General features: G+C 41.5%; 1 long non-coding RNA gene across 1 annotated transcript; it reads left to right on the forward strand.

Moving 5' to 3' along the window:
• Positions 1 to 854: 854 nt before the first annotated feature.
• On the forward strand, positions 855 to 14068 carry LOC115076110. The gene is made up of 3 exons (XR_003852687.1): positions 855 to 2413; positions 3662 to 3809; positions 13326 to 14068. It is a non-coding gene; the product is annotated as an uncharacterized LOC115076110 (long non-coding RNA).
• The last annotated feature ends 487 nt before the right edge of the window (positions 14069 to 14555 follow it).

Raw genomic sequence — 14555 nt, forward strand, 5'->3', positions numbered from 1 at the left:
AAGCGGTATTTAACTTCTGTAGGGCAATGTTCAAAGGGCTCACCTAGATGTGAAGTTAAATACCTGCAGGCCCTATGGAACACCCATGGGTTAATGACCCATCCTTTTGCAAACATTTAATTTAGGTGGTGTGGTTTAAAAGATTGTTAGCGTGCCTTTAAATCTTGTCCTACGTGGAAGAAATGAGATCCCTGGCGAGGAGAGCAGCGGGAGAGGTTACGGAGAGAGAAGATTCTGGTTTAGGCATCGCCATTGCGGAACGGGGGGGGGGGGCAGCAGGAGCCTTGACCCCCCACCAAAATCCGATGCTTGCCCCAGAATGGGCTGCAGGAGATCCGGGGCCGGGTCAGGCAGGCAGCCGGAGGAGGAGGAGGAGATCAGCAGTGTGTTGGTCACCTCCAGCTCTGCAGCTCTGCGCCTGAGCGCTGCTTTGGCGCGGTCTGAGGCACCACTACTCCCCTTCTTCTGCTGCCGATCAGCGTGGGAGGGGAGAAGGTGGATGCCGTGGGTAAAAGGGAAGAAAGAGCAAGAGGGGGATGGAGAGAGGGGAATAGAGAGAGAGTGGGGAGAAGGTGCGGAGGAAGAGGGAGAGAGAAAGACACTGACGGGGGGAGGAGGGGGAGCAGAGGGACATAGAGAGGGGATGGAGATATGCCAGAGCTGAATTGGCTTGGTCCATCCAACCAAAAAGGTTTTCAATTGCCTATAGGTGAAGTTTGATTTCTTAGTTTTGCAGGCGGGGGCAACAGGGAAGGAGGTCAGACTGGGAGGAGGGGGAAGGGTGACATGTCCCCCCCTGCCAGATTGACATGGATTAGTGGTGGGGGGCACACTTTATCACTCCCCCTGACCCTCGTACCGTCCCTATTTCCCCCACCACCATCACTCCAGTGCTGGCCTTAGAAATTCAGAAATGCACATTCTCTAGGTATAGAAATGCTTCATTTACAGAATGAAAATAGACATATTTTTTCATTTTCTATCAATCATGTATCCCCGGATCAGACATCATCAGCAGAACTAAACCAAGAAATCTGAAAGAAATTTCAAATTCTTCCTTAATAACCAAGAAGCAGAGCACCCCCCCTAGACTGGGCACACCTTGGCCTGACATTTACTGTGTCTGGCAATTTGGCTGTGAGACATTGCAAAAAAGAATTGCTAAGGGCCCTTTATGCGTAAGGGTCTACCTAAGCCCCTCACTAGCAGTAGACCCTGGCTAGGGTTTAGTAATTTGCAGATCATCCCTGCAGGCACCTCCTCTCAGGTCAGTCTGGATTGGTCAGCAGCGCACTATAAAACAGCAGTGCAACACCAGGAGTAGGGTGGTTTATGCTTTGAAGTTTGGGGAAGCTGGAGAGGGTGGAGGTGGTCCCCAGTTTAGCTTACCTTGCCTGTGCGCGCTAAATGGAAACAATTTCCCAAAAATGAAAAAAAAAATGAATTAAATAAATGGAGAAAGTTAATATAAAACAAATGTTACAAATATTTTCTGATTGCACACCCCTAGGACTCAGCAGTGAGGGGTTTCCTAGTTTGCCATTTAAAGGGACACTGACTCAGCTAAATAACGTGAGAAACAGGCACTTTGGGGCTGCTTATTTTTGTGTGAAGATTGTCTGAAGAATCATTTTTGTGACTTGAACTTTGAAGTATTTTTCATTGCAGTTGATTTCTTGTTGGACACCCAACCAGAGTGCCCAGCGTCTTTCTTCTAATTTCAGAGGCTCCCTCAAGCAAGGACATCCCAAGAGAGTGCAGATAGCGTGCGAGACCATGTGACCTGGTCCCCACCCCTATGAGCCTAGGCCCTGGAGGTTTTATCCTCCTCCCCGCCAGAAGAACCTTGGCGTCCTGGTGGCCTATTGTGACAGTATCAGCATCTGCTGGAGAAGCTTGCTGGGCAGACTGGATAGACCATTTGGTCTTTCTCCGCCGTCATTCCTACGTTACTGTGAGAAGAGAGTGCATAGTGGGGAGAAGAGTGTGAAACCAGTCAGTAGTGCTGTTCCAAGCAGAATAAAATAACAACGGTTTTCTCGGGACAACAGCTTTATATGTTGAACTTCAAAGGGGTGTCAAAAGTACAGTCCCCTAACACGGCCGTGTTTCGCCGTAGGGGGCTGCGTCGGGAGGGACCCACGAAGAACAATTTCCGAAAGGTGTTACCCGTATCAAAGATGTTAAATAGCAGACAGGATCATTTATAAAAGAAGCTGTCTTACATTCCTTTCAGCATCGCCTCATCCAAAACAGCAGCAGGATTAGTGTAGAACACAATAACAACAGATCCAGCATTACAAGATCCTGTTCTCAGGGATAAAATCTTCCGTTCCATCACCTGTTGGTTTGAGGACAGGGGAAAGCTCAGAAACTGTTGAACTGAAAGCTGTTTCTTGGAATCAAAAATAAGGTGAGAGGTAGAGTAAGAAGAAAAATGACATCTTTTAGTGGATATTTGTACAAGATTAAACATGAGATATTGATGTGTTGGAAGAGAGAAAAAATTATCGGAATAAATATGACCTTAATTTTATTTATAGAAATCTAAAATTAAAAGACCTTGAGGTCAATATTCGTACATAGCCAGCTATGTAAGTTAGGCAGATAAGACTTATCCAGCTAACTTTTCCAGGATATTCAGTGGTGCAGCTCTGCTGCTGAATATACATGGATAAGTTAAATGTTAGCCAGATAAATTTGAATATCATCTACTTATCTGGCTAAGGGAGTCATTTATCAAATCGCGGTAGGACGTTATCATGGGCGTTAGGACCCTAACTCCCGCAATAATGCCGTAACGCATGCGATAAATACTGCATCGCGAAATGTGTATGCAAACCTGAAAAGTTTATTCAAGTGGGAGGAGTTTGGACGGAGTAAATGGAAATGAGGGCTGGTTAACGTTGCGTGTGATAATGTGATGCACTCTATCGCAGGATTTAATGTGGCCAAAATTAGATTTATCGCAAATCCCGTTGAGGGAGAGAGAGTGTCTCTTTGGAGGCCTACTGATTTTTTTACTTTTTAGACCACTTTAAGAGGGGCCACTATCACTCAGGGTGAGGTTTGTGGGGTGGGTTCTGGGGGCAATTTTACATGCACAGTCATACATACGAACAGCACAGTGAATATTTAATGTGATTTGAAGCTAGGTAGATAGTGCATCAAGATAGGTAGAGAGAACATGGTACAAATCTACTCTTCTTTCACCTTTCAGTGGTATAAAAAGTTAACTGTCTGATGAGCCTCTACAGAGTCTTTCTCTCTCTCTCTCTCACTCTCACATACAGCCCAAAATGTGATAAAAGCCTGTCTGGTCAGTAACACAGCATGTGATAAATTTAACTCGCATTGGGAAAAAATAGCTGTGCTGTACCAGGAAAATTAGCCTAACCACATCCCTCTTTTTATCACAGGCTCTATTTTTGCTATGTTTATCGCAAAATGATGAATCTAAGCCCAAGTTAGCCAGATAAGTAGCTCCTCTACTTGCGACCCCAGAATGCCTCTTTTTATCCAGCTCGATTTCAGCCGGATAATGACTTATCTGGCTGAAATCTAGCAGGATAAGGGGCTGATAATTCGAAGTGATCCGTCTACATGGCTGATGAATGTTGTATTTGTGACTCATTCATGGAGTGATTTATTTCCTCTACAGCACGTTATTGCAAGGCTTCAGAAGGACCCTTTTTGTGTGGCCACCGGCCTAGGATTATTCCTGCAATGACCAGAGCTGGGGGCAGCAGGAACAGCAGCTGTGAATGATGACTCGTGGCTCCCACTGAGTAGCAGGAGGAAACTGTTGGGTAAATAATGTTAAAAAATATATATATGCACATTTAGTCAATGTTTTAGGCATATGTATGTGAACATGAAACTGTAGGTGGGCCTTGGACCTTAAAAAGTCCACATTGAGTAACCCAGGGGAAAAGGAAAGTTATCTGAATAAAGATATCCAGATAACTTTACTTGGATATTTGGTGGAACATAATCAGAGATATCTCCTGCTGAATATGCCCAGCTAAAGTCACAGGTATCTTTATAAGTTTAGGACAGCTTTCTAGAATGACTAGAATTACCAGGATAACTTCATCTGGATAGTGCTGAATGTCCAACCAGCCAAAGTTAAGCCCCGCCCCCTGGAGCATCCTGTCACAGCCTCTTTTTTTATCCTGCTAAATTCTGCATGGGTAATGAGTTACCCTGCCAAAATTTTAATGGAGAGCGGGGAGAAACTATCGAAACCAAAGATTTGTCCAGGTAGCTCTCAAAGGTACCCGGACAAATCTTTTGCCTGTGGACCTAATAGGATACTGCAACTATAACAATTGGAAAACACCTCCAACCAACCTATTAGGTAGCTATTTGTTCACTGCCAAGAGGCAAATGACACAAAAAATATTCTGAGAAGAAGCTTTGGCTATAAAACCTTTCTGTAGGTCCCATAGCCATTTTCATATTATTTTTCTATGGGGAAAACAAACACAGTGTGGGTGAACTATTCCTTTTATTCAAGTCCAAAAATATATAATTTTTCAGAAAAGGACTATGCACAGCTAACGGCTCGTCTGGTAGAGAATAATGGATTGACATTTGCCGTCAAGCGTGGATTGAGATGAAAAAGAATCTAGGGATATATAGCCAGGAGGGATCTCTAGCCTGGAGGGAATGGGAATGCCATGAACAGATAGCACCTGAAATGCCATTTTTTTGTTGAAAGTAATAAATCAGGAAATCAGGAAAACCCTACAGCCCGAGCATATCAAGAAACGAGAGCTGTGGGAAAACAGAAAGCTTTCAGCAATTTCTAAAGAGGGGGGAAAACCAATTATAGTCTATGGCTCAAATCATTACTCACAAATTGAAACTGCAGAGCTCAGAAGTGTGTAACAAAATGCTAAGAATAGAATTATAATATTAACCTAATCATATAATGGTTCTTAGATACAAATTAAAAAAAAAAAAAAGCTTCCAAACCTTTGCATGCTCACTTGGTTGATATAATTGCACGCAGTAAGACTCAAAGTCAAAACTTAGAACCAATGATAGATCGGTCCTTCCTGTTTGCGCCATCAGCGACCAGCACATGCTCCAGGTCCAATAAGGACCTGCTTCAATGCAGTTAACAGGCAGAGGGCCCATAAGAAATCTTGGTTTTTTTTCTTACAGGTGGCACCATATAAACGGCAGGAGCTTAAGGGAATTCAACCTCAAAAGTGTCACATTTAAGAAAGCCCAGCTGATACTGGAGATAATATTTATTTATTTATTTATTTAACACTTTTCTACACCGACCTTCATGAAAAAATTTCATATCAGATCGGTTGACATGTAACAAAGGGTATAACTTAAACAAGAACAATTCACTAGAAGCGGAAGTTACATATAACAAGGGTAGTTAACTTGGAGGCTAGGCTAGTCGGAGGTATAGGACAGTGTAACTGAAGAGAACTAGAAAAGGCAATGAAACAAAAGAAACGGCGGCTTAATTATAATGTCTAAACATAGCGGGGCGTATGTATGTAATATGTACGAAAGCTCCAGCAGATGGCTGGAGAAAACTTCAGGCCATTTCGCACAGCTGCATTCTGGTGCCCTGCCATAGACTTGTCATACAAAGATTTGGGGCCTTATTCAATAAGCAGTGTTTCCATAATCACAGAATTAGAACCAGACCTTTTTTGGATAACGGGCCCTGGAGCCTTATTTTTGGATTGCTAATGAAACAACCTTGGCTTCAAGTTAGTTAAAGATATTATAATGGCGTGCAAACGTATTTTTCAATGATAACCAAAGAATAAAATTCCCACTTATTCCTGTGGGCTTTCCATAAATAGCATGCTGCAATTTTGCCATTGAAAATAATTGTTCCCGCAAGCTGTGCAAAACTAAAATCCGATTGGCGCCGTTGTGTTCCATGTTATTCATTCTAATGTCGCAACCTGTTCCCTTAGTCCTGATTCCGCCTTTTTACCAAGCTCAGAGGCCGATGTAATAAGACCCATGGTGAAACCAGCGCCAGTTGCGCGTATTGTTTTAGAATGCGCAACCAAAGCAGGCACCTCTGCGGAATGTAATAAAGAATGAGAATGCAAATGAGCTGCATGCAGAAAATCCAGGCAAAAGTAAAACGTGCATGAAAGCACACGCAAACATGCATGGTCAAAGCCCTATGCAATAAACCATGCAGAAATCCACGATGAAACTCACATTAATTTGGTGACCCACGAGTGATTCACAGGGGAAAAAACCTTCCCTTCTTATAAAACAGTAGGGATGTGAATCGTGTGATCGATCGTCTTAACGATCGATTTTGGCTGGGGGGGGAGGGAAATCTGATCGTCGAGTTTTTTTTGTAAAAAAAATCATAAAAAATCGTAAATCGGGGGAGGGCGGGAAAACCGGCACACCAAAACAACCCTAAAACCCACCCCGACCCTTTAAAACAAATCCCCCATCCTCCCGAACCCCCCCCAAAATGTTTTAAATTACCTGGGGTCCGGGGGGGGGGGTCCCAGCGCGATCTCCCGCTCTCGAGCCATGGCTGCATTAATAGAAATGGCGCCGGTGGCCCTTTGCCCTTACCATATGACAGGGCAAAGGTAGCGCCGGCGCCATTTTGGTTCCTGGCACCCGACGTCACGAGTGCAGGAGATCGCTCCCGGACCCCCGCTGGACTCCAAAAGGTGACTGACATTTTGGCTTTCCATTTGAATTTATTCATCAGTTACACGTCAGAAATTGCTCCCTAAAGTGATAGCTCTGAGACTTTAAAGAGCTGTCGTCAGCAAACCTTCCAGCTTCTTCTTAATTTATCAGTTTCATTGTCTTGACTTCAGTATCTTGAAATGGCAAATTTAAAGTCAATTTCACATTAAAGCATTTTTATATAATCAGGGCCTAAAAATAATTTAGAAAAACAAGCATATATGTCCCTTTTCCTGGTGTTTTCAAGAGAAATCTTGGAAAATATTTATTTGTCCCTACTGTACTGTGTCTTGACTTTGAAGATATCCTTGCCAATGTGTCTGGAATAAGGCTAAGCAGACGATTCCTTGAGTTTTTCCCTGGGGAATATCCTGTGGTGTTGGTGGTGAAGTTTGGAAGGAATGCATTTGTCTGTTATCGCTGTAATATGACTAAATTGTATTGCCAGACGGTAGCAGCCAAGTAATTCCATAGGAATAGAAAATAAAATAGGAAAAGCTAAAAAAAAAAAAAAATCCTAAAATATCATTCAGTTCATCCTCTCTTTGGCATAAACAAAAGGTAATATTCCTCCCTTCCCTTTTGAGGCTTTTATGCAGTAAGGGTACTTGAAACTTACTGCAAACCCATGGACATGCAAATTTATAGAAGTATTATTAATTAATGTTTCAGAATACTGTGATGGAATCCTTATGAACAATCTATAAATCCATCTTCCTTAAGGGGTTGATCTTAAATGACTATAGCATCTCAGCTTGAGTTCCAGATTCTTTTAGGTTGTTTCAGACCCTGATAATAATTTATGAAGGATTCTGTAACACTGAAGACTGAATTTTCAAAAGCATATATGCACGTAAAACACCATTCCACACACATCTGTAGGCCTTTTGAAAATGACCCCAGGACTTCTACGCATAAAAACATTTCGAGAAGCAATTTTACGCGTACTTTTATGCATACTTGATGTGCAGTTAGGATGTGGAGGTAAGATGGGGAAACCCATTACGTATGCACTTTCTAAAATCAAAGTCTTTAAGATCATGAGAGGTCTTGAACGAGTAGATGTGACTCGGTTATTTACATTTTCGAATAATAATAGAAGGACTAGGGGGCATTCCATGAAGTTAGCAAGTAGCACATTTAAGACTAATCGGAGAAAATTCTTTTTCACTCAACGCACAATAAAGCTCTGGAATTTGTTGCCAGAGGATGGGGTTAGTGCAGTTAGTGTAGCTGAGTTCAAAAAAGGTTTGGATAAGTTCTTGGAGGAGAAGTCCATTAACGGCTATTAATCACGTTTACTTAGGGAATAGCCACTGTTATTAAATGCAACAGTAGCATGGGATCGTCTTAGTGTTTGGGTATTTGCCAGGTTCTTGTGGCTTGGTTTGGCCTCTGTTGGAAACAGGATGCTGGGCTTGATGGACCCTTGGTCTGACCCAGCATGGCAATTTCTTATGTTCTTATAAACGTATGCACATAAACCTGCACATGAACATTTGCATCTGCTCCCATGCAGGCATTAAGGAATCATGTGCTATGCCGTGCAAGGATTCCCGCACACTGGCAACCTTTCAAAGCAGACTCACACCCCTAAATCCACTTTGAAATCTATGGCTGAAGTCCTAAGTGCTATGTTAATAAAATTGAGCTCCCTCTTGCTTATTTAGTCAGTGGGCAGTGAATAAGAGTAGAACTCAGATTGCCTTCGTGAGCTATCACCTAACAGCTGAGCAATTAAAACTAATACTGCGACTTTTCAATGACTAATTTGTAAATTTATTAAATAAAGTATCAAATAGACCAGATTTCAGTCTGCTGCTCTGTGGTAGAATGTGCACCGTATTTGATGAAGTGACCCTGACAAATGCTAAAATGTGCAACTCTAGCTCAGGGGCTCCTCATCAAGGAGTAATGAATGGTTCCAGCTTGCAGTATATCCACAATGAATATTCACATGCGTTTGAATGCATATGGTCTACAGAGCAGATGAGAACAACTTCCCCTCCCATTAGACGGTGACTCTTAATAATTTCTGTTTTCCACAGTATTATAGGTCAATGAGGACATTTCAGTGGCTTTCTATGTGTGAATTTGATTGCAGCCAGTTCTATTACCCAGGCCCATCAATAATATCAGGCAATTCATCTATCATCAGCAAATCTAGTTACACACTAAGAGGTGAAGTTTCAAAGGAGTTACACATGTAAATGTTGCATACAATCCTAGCAAGTTTCAAAACCATTTGCCTGTTTTAAGTACACTTAACTTGGGTAAAGCTTATTGATAATTCAATGGCATATACTGTAGCAATTCTCAAAAGCCCACTTACAAGGGCAAAGTGCAAGCAATTTTCAAAAGCCCACTTACATGGGTAAAGTGCAAGCAAAACCCAGTTTTAAGCATGTAAATGCTTTTGAAAATCAGGCCCTTAACGTCTCTGCATAAAGTCTGTTACCTTGTGGTTTCAAACTTCCAATAAAGCCCTCTTATTTATGTCACATCCGTCATGCCTATATGCTACATAATCTTCATATGATTTACAATTCCTACCTAATTAGATCAGCGATCATGCAGGAAGGGTGGAGCATTGCAGTGGTTAACAAAGGAAAAATTATTTTGTCATCAAGAGAGACAATCAGAGACGAGAAGGATACAGCGAATTCAGTTTAGCACCACAAATTTAGCTGAATTTCAAGATCGTGCGGCAAAAGTACCCAGGATTGCTAATTCAAGGCTTCTTAACAAAACTGCAAGAGATTAGTTACCTGACTCTGAAGGGGGGGGGGGGTACAAGTTAACCCATGCAGGTTCTTTAAAAGGCTCGTATATAAAGCAAACAGGAAAATATTTCCCTCTATGCTTGCGTCCAGTTAAAGGTTTCTCCCACGTAATTACGACTAGCACATCTAGTTCGGCAAACAATCACATTTGGGCAGCCTCTGCGACCTTTCCTCTGCATTGGAAGGGCAGAGGAGAAACATTGTGTTGGATTTTAGCAGCAGATCTCAGGGAAATTACCGTAATATATATTCTTGTCCAACTTGAACCAAGCTAATTTACTCAATAACAGATTTTATATGCAGGAATGTACAACACAAGATCTAGATGAGAAGGGTAGAAATAGAATTTTTAAAAAGTGGGCAGCGATTCATCCTTCAGCCATTTTTGGAAGTCACAGTGCACTAAAATATCCACAGTGGTTGGAGGCAAGCAGAGTTGAAGTGCTGCCTATTAGGGCTCCGACGGGATAAGATTCAGATCAGTGTAGGATGCGTTTCTTCATAATACGGCTTAGGGATGTGCACGAGAATTAACTTTGTTTCATTTGTTCTTTACTTTGGTTTATTTCTTTTAGTTGAACTAAATTAAACTGAAAATAAAAAAATAACAGATAAAACAAACAAACAAAAAAATCAAAAGGTGAGGAAGGGGCCAGGTCTCCCCCCCCCCTCCCCCGCCACCAAAAATCTGAAGCGCAGCCGAAAATAAAATATTTAACCCCCTCCCCCACTCCAGAATTTCCTGATTCCCCACCCCCACCCCCACACACTCGATCTGCACTCGATTTTACCCCTGAACAAGTCTCAAGAATGGCTCTCGAAAACTATTTTAGGGTCCCTGTAATATGCATACAAACGCCCATGACTCTGTTTAAGAACTCTTGTGCGGAAATGCCTCCCGTCCCAGCCCGGAGAGCAAGTTTTGGATGTTTCATTTCGTCAAGAAAGGATGATGTGCTGAAAGGAGGCAAAATACCCTGCACGGTTTGTGTCACTCGCTAAAATGGGAAATAACGCGCGCTACTTGTGACGGTGGCACTATTTCCCATTTCAGCACATGAAGCGGACTTTGTGGAGTTTTTCTCCTTTGCAGGTAGTGATGTTTTGTGCATATTTTTTACAGCAAAAAAAATCTTACCTACAGAAGAAAGTAGGCCTATACGTTTTGTTTTTTTTTACCGATGGCAAGTTTCAGAGGGATAGCTCGTGTATACTTTGACAGATAAAAAAAAGTGCCCATAATCTTTCCCTAGAGCAGACAGTTTGAGAATTGCCTCCTACAAGGTGAAAGGATTAGCACAAATGTTCCAAAATCCTCACGGCACGGTTTCAAAACTGTTCTCTCACTTGCTCTGCGATGCGATTATATTCCGTAAACATGGACTGGGTGTTTGGTCAACTGGGCCAAGCCAACTTCCAAACAACTAATAATTAGAAAGAAGGCTTTTCAAAATGTAAATAAAAATGTGGCCTTGAAAACGTGATTTAGCAAACAGCGGCAACAGCAACATTAAAAGACGAAAACGATGCGAGTTATTGTCAAAAAAACTAGCAAAGCATTTAGTCTTTCAGGTTGATGTCTTCAATGTGCTCTCCTAAGTGAAGCGTTCTTTAATTATACTGCTACAAGATGAACAATGTCTAATTGCATTCCTTCCACACTCACTACATGGCAACTTGAGAATTACATACAAACCTCTTTGATTGAATCAATATAAAAGGTTAATGTTATCCTGAGGGAGTTTTGGTCATATTATTCACAGGATAAATGAATCCAAACTGGGGTCTGACTTTCCAACATTACATTTCAAGCCGATTTTAATTAGAATAAATGGGATAAACAGATAAGAGCAGCTGGGGCGGGGAATCTCTCGAGGTGAGGCAATATGATACTTTATTCCCAGTAATCCAGCAGCTGTTTAGAAAACTGGTATCATTTCCAGAAGGAGAGAAAGGGAAGGTAATCATCATGGCTTCTGTTTGTTACCTCTGTCTCAGCATTACTAGGAGTGCAGTCTTGCGAACGGGTACCCCTCAGCCTGAGAGCTGAGAGGGTCTCCTGCAGCTTTCAAAATCCTCAAAAAAAATGCTTTATCCTTGCACAGCATTCGTGAAAAAAAAAAAAAAGAAAAGCAGGATAAGGCAAAGTCAACAATTAAACATTTGAGGTACATCTCTGTACATTCTGGGGCCCTTTCAAAATCAGCAATATCTTCGAGGCAATATTCAAAGACAATTAGCTGGATAACATACAGCTTATTATTTATTTGTTTGTTTGTTTATTTATTTATTTATTTAATAGGCCGCTCTTCCACTGTCTAAACCATCAGAGCAGTTTACAATTGCAGTGATTTAAAACAAAAATACATAAAACAAGTTACAATCACAATAATACAAACAAAAATATACATAAAACTAAAAAAATCAAATAAAATATTCAAACATTTACAAAATTCAATCAGGAATTATCCCTTTTTAAAAAGCTGGTTCAAATAACCAAGTCTTCAAGAATTTACAAAGTTTCAAGTCATTTCTGTCTACCAGGGCAGAAAATGGCAATGTATTCCATAAAGACGGAGCTAGATAAGAAAATGCTTTCTAGCTAAATGCCAAGTTTTGAATATCCCTGGTACTTATCTGCCTAGCTTTCAGCCGAATAAGTCATCATCTGGATAAAAAAAAAAGTAGCTGAATAAGTAATGGGTGCTCCAGGGTGTAGATAAGTTGGCGTATCACGATCTCAGCACACGGAAGGGGTTTCTGAAGATACTGGGAGGGTGGTAGGGTTAATAATATTGGAGGGAGGGGCAGAGAAAGTAGAGGGATTGATTGCTCATTTTGCCAAACTAAGGAGTGGGCAGAGAAGAGAGAAGGCCACCCCAGCAGACCCCTACCACATTTCTTTTTCAGTTACCCTTGGAGAGGGGAGTTTGGGGAAGGTGGGATGCTCGGAGGAAGTAGTGAAGGCAAAAACAGCGAGAGAATGCAAAAAAAAAACATGGGATAAACACAGAGGCTCACGGGTGGCAAGAGGATGGAAATGAAGCACTTGGGTAACCTGTAGTAACTTTTCTGAACGAGGTTAATCTGCAGGGAACAGCAGTTACAGAACCTGAACTAAGAAGGTGAAGGGGGTTAACCTACACAGAGCAGCAATCGCAACCTTGCAGCCCAAACTGGATGGATCGTTTTGTGTTTTATTTGCTGTGATTTACTTATGCAACTGTGCAACTGTACCAAGGGCTGGCAAAAAACTAAATTCATTGTTGGGGGAGAGGGGTAAGGTTTGGGGGGGACTGAGTAGGGCTTGTGCTGGGGGGTAAGAAAACGATGCCAGAAGAGGCTGCGGGCAGTGACATCAGCCGATATTTTTCATGGCACGGGGTGCCAAATTCAGTTTTCACATAGAGATCTTATTAGCCAGGGGCTAATAAAAAGACAGAGAAAATAATGATGGGACATTTGATGCTTCATTTTTGCATCATTTTGCATCTGAAATGATCTAAAAAAGAAAGAAAGAAACTTCATTTCATTTCTGAAACTAAATGAAAATTAAACTAAGTGGAAAAAAAACCCCCCCAAACAAAATAAATATTAACAAAGTGAAACAAAAGGTTTCTTCCATGCACACCCCTAGAAAAAAGGCAGAAAAGTGAGAGGATCTCTGGAAAAGGGCAGAGCGCCACACTGGCTGCCCTCGGTGGGTTTCTTCATGATCGTCAGGAAAGGGCGGGAAGGGACACAGAATTTGCCAGAAATCATTCCGCAGTTCTTCTTGGCCCGTTCTATCGCACGATGCTTCATTATGCTATTTTTTTTTTTGTTTTCTAGTTATGGGACAGAAACAGAAAGTGCTGCTGCTGTATAACTCGGAGGAAGACTTAAGCAAAGAAAACAATGAATTCTGCATTGTGGGTTATGAAATCAGGGTGAAGAAAAAGGTTGACCTTATTTCACGCCTTGCATGACCTCCTCTTCCATTGCTCCACTTCTTTCCTACACGTATGCACGCATCAAAATGCACACACTCAACTTTCTATGATGTTCAATGTCAAAGAATCCTTGTCCTTCAAGAACCTATTTGTGACACATTTCAGCATCCAGACTTATTCTTAATGTTCTCTTTTGCATTGTGGAGAGAAGAGGCAGATGAAAGCATCTCTACTGTCCTTTCCTGTCATTTCTATATTTTGTATCACAGGGCTCCTTGCAGCTTGATATACTCTTGAAGAACTGTACTGTAAAAAAATGTTAATACCTAAACTCTAATAAAGAGATATTTAAGAGAATTAATTTTAAAGCCATAGAAGTAGCAAATCCTGGCAGAGGAAAAAATCCTTAAAATCCTAGTGACTCAGTGGTAGTATTGTATACTGACAAGCAGAGGACCTGGGTTTAATTCCCTGGCCGGGACCCTGCTCCTAGATTGGTCAAAGCTGGGGATGCTTTGCAGATGGCCTGTGGAGGTGAGGGAGTGCCAGCCATCGACTAATGGTGTCACTTAGTAGCTGGACATAAGGAGCCCTGTTGCCTGGCCCCTGGCTGAGGAGAATTGTTGAATTGTCTGGGCTAAGTAAGTTGGGAGGGAATGTACAACAAGGAAAATCCCGAGATAGCTGCAAATGAATGATGATGATGATGCCAAATCTCAGCCCAAATTCCAAATGAGGTGGAAGCCCATAATCGTGTATATTTTATGTGCAAAAAAATATATATATAGATAACATGTATACATAAAAACCTTGATTTATTTTAAATGTGCACATGAAAATACGTGCTTACTTTTCAGGTTTACAAAATAACAATTACGTTTAATTATTTAGTTATTTAAGTAGTTAGTTGTTTTATATTCCATCGTTCCAAGTGAAGATCACAATGGTTTACAAAAGTAACATTTATCCTTTAGGTCATAGGATAAATGTTAGGCATAAGGGTCAAGGGTGATGTTCTTACAGGTCTCAGCTGAGGAAGGGGACAAAAGGTTAGTAGGATAGGGAATCTGTTTAGTAATTTACATTGTTTATGCATGGAACCCCTTTGAAACGTTACTCATTAGTGACC

Source organism: Rhinatrema bivittatum, chromosome 14, assembly GCF_901001135.1.
Source record: "Rhinatrema bivittatum chromosome 14, aRhiBiv1.1, whole genome shotgun sequence".
Taxonomy (NCBI): domain Eukaryota; kingdom Metazoa; phylum Chordata; class Amphibia; order Gymnophiona; family Rhinatrematidae; genus Rhinatrema; species Rhinatrema bivittatum.